The sequence below is a fragment of the Phacochoerus africanus genome, chromosome 2, assembly GCF_016906955.1.
Source record: "Phacochoerus africanus isolate WHEZ1 chromosome 2, ROS_Pafr_v1, whole genome shotgun sequence".
In the NCBI taxonomy this organism is placed as follows: Eukaryota; Metazoa; Chordata; class Mammalia; order Artiodactyla; family Suidae; genus Phacochoerus; species Phacochoerus africanus.
In genome coordinates, this window is record NC_062545.1 from 8903482 (window position 1) to 8911894 (window position 8413).

The 8413-nt window shown below is 46.6% G+C and overlaps 1 protein-coding gene across 1 annotated transcript in view; it reads right to left on the reverse strand.

Moving 5' to 3' along the window:
• The window catches only part of TULP4 (TUB like protein 4), a 239609-nt gene extending 233646 nt beyond the window's left edge, over positions 1–5963 (reverse strand). Inside the window, exon 1 of the mRNA XM_047769838.1 lies at positions 5861–5963. The gene's annotated coding sequence lies outside the window, so the exon portion shown is untranslated. The remainder of the gene's footprint in view (positions 1–5860) is intronic.
• Between the last annotated feature and the right edge of the window lie 2450 nt (positions 5964–8413).

An 8413-nucleotide genomic window follows, 5' to 3' on the forward strand; every position in this document is an offset into this window, starting at 1 on the left:
CTACGATAGATCTATGTCACTATTTTCAATGGCTACATGCAATGAAGGTATCATAATCTGTTTAATCAATTCCTTAAAATTATTTACTATGTGACTGTACACAGTAAATAGTTCTTTACTATATACATATATCTTAACGAACTTTTCCTATTATTTTTTAGGATAAATTCCTAGACATGAACTTGCTAGTTTAAAGGCTTTCAAATTTTGATTTATAACGCATTTGATACATTTTGATACATAATAGTTTAGAACATATTTAGAACAAATGCATCAGTTTATATCTCTGCTGAGACCAAGGTCATACATTTCCCTTTATCTTCACAGAACTGGAAATCACTATCATCCTTATTCCCATTCCCAACTGGGCAATGCCCAAATACTAAGACTACCAAGAGAAGGGATACCAGAAGTAATCCTAATAATATACTTTATATCAAGCTTTACCAAACTGTTTCACATCTAGGAAGGCCTAAACTGAGTCCAAATTATACTGCCAATGCAATAAGTGAAAAATGGTGTCTTACTTGGCTCAGGCGACCATTAAAAAATACCATGGTTTAGGGTGGCTTAAACAACAGAAATTTATTTCTCACAATTCTGGAGGCTGAAAACTTCCAGATAAAGATGCCAACAATGTAAATTTCTCTCTGCCTGTAAGTGGCTGCCATCTAGCTGTGCTCATATGACCTCTTCTTCGTACATGGTGGGGGGTGGAGAATGAAGTGCTGTGGAGGGGGTTGATGAGCCCTGAGGTGTCTGTCTCTTCCTATTAAGGTATTAATCCACCTTGAGGGCTCTGTCCTAACCCTAATTACCTCCCAAAGGCCCCATCTTCAAATATCATCACACTGGGGGTTAAGTCTTCAACCTAAGAATTTGAGGAAGGAGTGACCATTGTGGCACAGCAAAATGAACCTGACTAGTACCCATGTGGATGCAGGTTCTATCCCTGGCCTCACTCAGTGGGTCAAGGATCCAGGGTGGCTGTGGCTGTGGCTGTGATTCGACCCCCAGCGTGGGAACTTCCATATGTCACAGGTATGGCCCTAAAAAAAGCAAAAAAAAAAAAATTTTTTTTTTGAGGAAGAACCATTCTATTCATAACAAATGGTATCTTATTTCTGCTTTTAATTTCATTTCTTTAATACTAGTAAAACTGAGTATTTTAATATATTTGTTGGTCATTTAGGGTTTTTTTTTTTTTCTTTTAAAAAGGGACTGTTCTGGAGTTCCCATCATGGTTCAGTGATGAACGAACCTGACTAGTAACCATGAGGTTGCAGGGTCAATCCCTGGCCTCAATCAGTGGGTTAAGAACCTGGTGTTGCTATGAGCTGTGGTGTAGGTTGCAGACACAGCTCAGATCCTGCGCTGCTGTGGCTGTGGCACAGGCTGGCAGCTATAGCTCCGATTAGACCCCTAGCCTTGGAAAATCCATATGCCGTGGGAATGGCCCTTAAAAAAAAAGACAAAAAAATAAAATAAATAAAATAAAAATGGTCTGTTCTGATTCCAAACCTGGAATAGGATGGTTACAGGATGAGCCCTGACCATCTCATTACACCAGAAAGCAAGGAAGCTACAAGAGGTTAGTGTGTCCTAAGGACTCAGAGTGAATCTGAATAAGCCTATATGCCCAAAGATAGGGCAATTTGAGCATCAAAAGGACAATAACTGAAATGGACTAAAACACATAATATATGCTAAAATAGAGAAGTTCATAAAGATACTCAAAAAAAAAAAAAAAAAAAAAAGGAAGGTCCCTCCTCTACCACCACTGACGGATGCTAGGGAGACAACAAAACAACTAACTTATGATGTTGCAAAGTGGTAAGGAGAAATAAACATTCCTATATAATCTATACCTCAGGGTGAGCCCTTTATTGCTCTTCCATACAGCAAAACATACCATCATTATAACATTAGCTGGGAAACAAAAACATCATCTGCACCAGCTGCAAATTTCAGAAGGATGTACTATATTTCACTAACCATGTGGAAGGGAAATTACAGGATCCAGCAAGGCTATAACACGTTTTATTTAGGTACTGTGCATTAAATAACTCATTCGATTTTCCATTTTAATTAAACAAAGGAATCTAAATTTCCAGTGAGTGTGCTGGACCATCATGAGGTTACCTTGGCTGCTGACACTTAGTGTGTTTAACTTAGAACATTTATAAACAAAATATAACATGTACATATTCAGCCTTAAAAAGGAAACAAATTCTGATACATGCTAGAATATGGATGAACCTTAAAAACATTATGCTTAGTGAAGTAAGGAAGACACAAAAGGACAAATACTGTATGACTGCACTGGTATGAGACCTAAGCAGTCAACCTCAGAGAGTAGAAGGGTGATTGTCAGGAGCTGGAAGTGGGGGAGAAGGGGAGGGGAAGTTAGTATTTAATGGATACAAAGTTTCGGTTCAGGGAGATGAAAAAGTTCTGGAGATGAATGGTGGTGATGATAGCACCACAATGTGAACATACTTCATGCCATTGAACTGTCCACTTTAAAATGGTTGACATGGCACGTATCCATGTATGTATAACTGGGTCACCTTGCTGTACAGCAGAAAACTGACAGAACACTGTAAACCAGCTATAATGCAAAAAATAAAAATAATTATAAAAAAATAAATTTTTTAGGAGTTCCCGTCGTGGCGCAGTGGTTAACGAATCCAAGTAGGAACCATGAGGTTGCGAGTTCGATCCCTGGCCTTGCTCAGTGGGTTAAGGATCCGGCATTGCCATGAGCTGTGGTGTAGGTCGCAGAAGTGGCTCAGAACCCGCCTTGCTGTGGCTCTGGCATAGGCCGACGGCTACAGCTCCAATTTGACCCCTAGCCTGGGAACCTCCATATGCCGTGACAGCGGCCCTAGAAAAGGCAGAAAGACAAAAAAAATAAAATAAATTTTTTAAAAAATATAAAAAAATAAAAAATAAAAAAATACAATGGTCAAAAAAAAAAAAAAAACAGGACTTCCTGTCGTGGCTCAGTGTTTAATGAATCCAACTAGGAACCATGAGGTTGCGGGTTCGGTCCCTGCCCTTGCTCAGTGGGTTAAGGATCCTGCGTTGCCGTGAGCTGTGGTGTAGGTTGCAGACGTGGCTCGGATCCAGGGTTGCTGTGGCTCTGGCGTAGGCTGGTGGCTGCAGCTCCGATTAGACCCCTAGCCTGGGAACCTCCATGTGCCGCGGGAGCAGCTCTAGAAAAGACAAAAAAAAAAATACAATGGTTAACACGGTAAAGTTTATGTTATGTATATTTTAACATAAAAAAACTTACTAAAATCTAGTGGACTAAACTAGCATCCCAATGAAATTAAAAGAAATTTGACATTTCAATTACACACTTCTTGCAGTCTCAGCAAATGTACAACGTGGGGAAGGCTTTTGGTAATACTGAGGGGCTTTCCCAAGGTCCTAAATAGGAACCAATGCAATAACTAAATCAAGACATTTCATAACAGAAGTTTTAATGCATCTGATAAATCACATGCACAGTGGGGTCACTCCATCTATCTTCAGTCTTTCTCTACCCACAGAAGAGAACAGGGAAGAGACTGCACTAATATTGTAAATGAAGTGAAAAAGATGAAGAACCATGTCCTGGGTTTGCCCCGCACAGGGTAGGTACTCAACAAATATTCCCAAAGTTTGGATACCCCGTGAAGTGGTAATAAGACCAAAAGACAACTGGGCTTCACATTCTGGCAAGAGCACCCCGAAAGACAGCAGAAATGCAGCCGAAGGAAGGCGGCTGTCTCTTTCCTGTTCTTTCACTACTGAGGATCTCAGTATCAACGTTGGATGGCTCAATATAAAACAGGTTTCATGAACTACATATCCCCTTATGAGTTAAAACTGTTTTCCATTCAGAGTTTTGTGGGGGTTTTTTGTTTGTTTTTTTGGAGGGGGGAGTGTGAATAAGCAAACTGCCACTCTTATAATGCCATACGAAAACTAGAAAGTTCAATGACACATCTTTTTTAAATGAAGAAGTCAGTTTTAAAATATACAATAGTAAATATATCACTATTTCCCAGGCACAGGAAGTAATCCTGGCTTTCTACTCTTCCATGGTAGAAAGCTCCCTTGTGTTAAAAAAAAAATTTTTTTCCCTGAAAGATCCCTCTAACTCAGTACTGCAAACTTCCAACTCTAGAGGTCAACACCACCTCCCCCATCACGTGAAAACACTGCTACTTTCACAGCCCTGACTAAAATAGAGCACTTAACATTCTCAAAGGAAATTCACATCCTCTAACTCTGCCACACAATTAGGCACTATGCTTTAAATTAAGGAACTAAACACTAGATTTAGGTATCCACAAGGTATTCATACACTCACTTCCACAACAGTGAACTATCAAGAAATAAGGAGGGAAGCCAGAGATCTTCCCTGCCTGAGTGTGGCTATGGCTGTGCAAGGTTAAGATCAGATTCCAAACACCCCCCCCCACCCCACCCCCCACAGGCGCCAGGAGCCCAGGCGGTTGCCTCTGGCTTCCAGTGTGGCTGTGGGTAAGGTGTCCTGTCGCTTCACATCCATCACCACCCCAAAGCCCGGCAATCAGCGCTGAGCGGCCTGGGATAAGCACCCTCAGGAGCACAGCGCCCTGCCTGCAAGAACTAAACTCCAAGAAATACAAGTCTGAGACACAAGGAGACAGGCACAAAGAAAGGGACCCCCAAATGAAATTCTACATTCTTCAAAACCTTAGAAATAAATTACTGTGCTTTTTAAAGAAACCGCCTACTGGGTACCCCTTAAGGTGCTGAACTACTGCAAAATAGAAAGAGGAAAGCCCCGGGTACAGGGGGAAGAGCTCCCTGCACAGGGAGCTGACTGCCCACTAGGAGGAAAGTGTTACTAGACTTTCTGATCTCCGTAGCGATTTAGCAGGTAAGCCACACTCATCCCCGACAGGACTGTGTCACCTTCATCTCCTTTCAGCTAGATGGCCCTCACCTTTCCAACCTTGAGGTGGTGGGACCAGAAAAAGTAGACACCTCTCTCCACTAATTGCCCAGGCGGGTCAAACTTCAGAAGCAGCATCATGCACTTTGTTTTGAAGCGCAGGGAAAAGAGGAAGGGTTGGTATTCTGGGCGGAATCCCTGTGATTTGCCAGAGGAAACAGCACAGACCAGACAGCAGAAGCGCCAGCATTTCCATGCAGCTGCCACGACAGGTGACCGGGCCGCTTTGCAGACACCCCGCTCGCTCGGGGGTTCACGGAGGTGGGGCGGCAGGAAGGGGAAGGAGGGAGGGGGACAGCGTGGAGGACGAGAAGGTGGGCAGAGGCCGGGAGGGAAATCCACTCCATCCAGACGCCGGGGAGGAAGAGGAGGAGCACGGTCTCCCCGGGGAAACCGTTTTAAGGGATTCTCTGTCTCCACAATTAAGAAAAAAAATGGCTCCAAGCCAAACGCCTCCTGATTTACACACACACACATACATACACGCGCGCGCACACCAAGCTCCTCTTTCGCCCCATTTTCTCAGACACTGAAACAAAAGGCTAAAGCCGCTAAACGGCAGCAAACGCCGCCCGGAGCCCGGGTGTCGGCCACCGTCTCCCCACTGCGCCCTCGGGAGAGCCCACCCGAGGGGGCCCGCCCGCCGCCCCTCCGCCCAGCCCGGGGCCGCCCGACCCGCCGCCGCCCGCGCCCAAAAGAGGGGCCTGGCCGGGACCGGGGGCCCGAGCGCCCGCCCCGAGGGGACAGGCGCCCGGCCCGGCTCCGGAGGGCGCTCCGGCCGGCGGTCTGGCCCGCCGCCTGCTCCCCCGGGAGGGCGGCAGCGCCCGGGCCGGGGCGGCGATGACAACGACCCCGCGCCCACCTCACCTCTCGGGGCCGGTGGCGGCGGCCCCGCGCTCCTCCGCGCCTCTCCGCCTCCAGCAGCCCCGCGCCTCCGCCGCCGCCTCCGCCACCGCCGCCGCCGCCGCCTACCCCAGCGTCTCCGCCGAGTCTCCGCCTCCCTCGGTCGCCGCCGCCGCCGCCGCCGCCGTTGGGCCCGGCTCCGCGCCACGTGACCGCGCCACGTGACCCGGCGCGGCTGGCAGGCGCCTCCCCAGCCGGCCTCGCGCCCTCGCGCCCTCGCACCCCCGGGGACCCGCGCCTCGGCGGTTGACGCCCGCTGGCTCCCGGCCGGGGGCGCAGCCTCCGCCCCCCTCGCCTGGCGCTCCGCCGCGGCCCGAGCGGCTCCCCGGCTGGCCACCTGCCTGCTTCCCCGCGCGACACCGCCAACCCAGCAGCTCCTCGAGCCCCTGCACGCTCACGAGCACTCACTCACTCCACGCACACACGCTCCCACGGCCACACACTCGCGCGCGCCCCGTCGGAACCACCCACCCGCTCTCACGCACGTGTGAACACACATCCCGCTGTCCTCGTCCCTCCGGGCAAGTGCACGGTCTGAACACAGTGAAAGCAATTAGTAACCAGCCCGGTCTGCCCCCGCTCCCTCCAGGAAGCCTTCCTACCGGGTAAGGTAACGGTCGCCTGTGTGCGGCCCGAACTTAGCCTGAGCCGGAAGTCGGTATCACCCCGTCTGAAGTTGAACGCCGCTAGAAAGCGCTCGTTTGCTTGTACTGCGAAGCACCGTATCCATGAAGACCCTCGTTGAAGTGTTTTTGATGGTGATGCTGTCAGATATAGTATCTCTTTTTCAGTTGATCTTATGGAGAAAAGACTGGACAGCCTGATTTTAACTCAGAGAAAAAGCATTCACAGCCTTTTCCCCGCTGTTAAATTGATGTCGTGCTAGGAATGGAAACAATGCATCTGTCCCTCAGGTGCACAGATATAGCGCTGCTGATTGTGACTGTTCACGTGTGTGTAGATTTTTTAAAAGAGACCAGAGCAATACCTTTCTTCCTTGATTTGAGGCATAACATACCCTATATAGAGTAGAGCGGCCAATCTTTACAAGCATTCCTTTTTTCTATTTTGCCTATTTTCCAAAATTTTTGAATCACCTTCAGCTTCGGATTTAAGAATTCAGGCTTATGTGAATCTCTGGTTGTCAGAAAGAAAAGAATTAGACTAGAGTCTTTAAATTCTGAATTCCATGACTATTTCTAGTATTTTAAATGTTGGCAAGCACTGCCTAGATTTTTCAATTTTTAAAAAATTAATTTTTAGGAGCTCCTGTCACGGCGCAGCAATTAAGGAATCCGACTAGGAACCATGAGGTTGCATGTTCGATCCCTGGCCTCACTCAGTGGGCTAAGGATCCGGCATTGTTGTGATCTGTGGTGTAGGCCGCAGACAGGGCTCAGATCTAGTGTTGCTGTGGCTGTGGTGTAGGCCAGCAGCTCTAGCTCTGATTCAACCCCTAGCCTGGGAACCTCCATGTGCCGCGGGTGCAGCCCTAAAAGCAAAAAAAAAAAAAAAAATTAATTTTTAAAAGACAATATTTGACTCAGGTACTTATGCAATAAGAATAATGTGTTTAGTAGAAGTATTAATATCAGCATTATTGAATCACATTTTAAACATCCCTAAAATTAAATTTGAAACCTTTCAGAAATAAAACTACATTGAAGTCTTAGGGTACCTTAAACATAAAAGATAATCCTGGAGTTCCCATTGTGGCTCAGTGGTTAATGAACCCGACTAGCATCCATGAGGATTCCGGTTCAATCCCTGGGCCCACTTGGTGGGTTAAGGATCCAGCGTTGCCATGAGCTGTGGTGTAGGTCGCAGACGTGGCTCAGATCCAGCATTGCTGTGGCTCTGGCGTAGGCCATCGGTTATAGCTTGGATTCGACTCCTAGCTTGGGAATCCCCATATGCCTCGGGTGTGGCCCTAAAAAGACAAAAAATAATAATAATAATAATCCGCACTCAATTTAATGTAATGAGCATTATGCTTTAACTGAGAGCTCAATATTATGCCAAAGACTGTGGGGGAAGCAAAGCAAAGGATGTATACAGTATGGCCCTCACCCTCATAAATGTACAACCTCTAAACAGAATTGCTTTAAAATATATACATAACATTTTTTAACAGTCTCTCTTTTACACACATACATTAACTGGGATCAGCAATCAAGACCTGAAGAAATTTTGAAAAAAACTGACCCTTACTGTTAGACCTTAAAAAAGTTAGTAAAAGGATGAAAGATGAAAATAGGCAGTTGTGAGTTCTTGCTTTGGGGCAGTGGGTTAAGAATCCCCCCTGCAGCAGCCTGGATCGCTGTGGAGGGATGGGTTCAATCCCCAGCCCAGTGCAGTGGGTTAAAAGATCCAGCGTTGACATGGGTATGGCTTAGATTTAATCCCTGACCCGGGAACTTCTATGTGCCGCAGGTGTGGCCTTAAAAAAATAAGTAAAATATTTGTCTTTAAATCAACTATATTTCAATAAAACTTTTTTTTTTGTCTTTTTGCCAT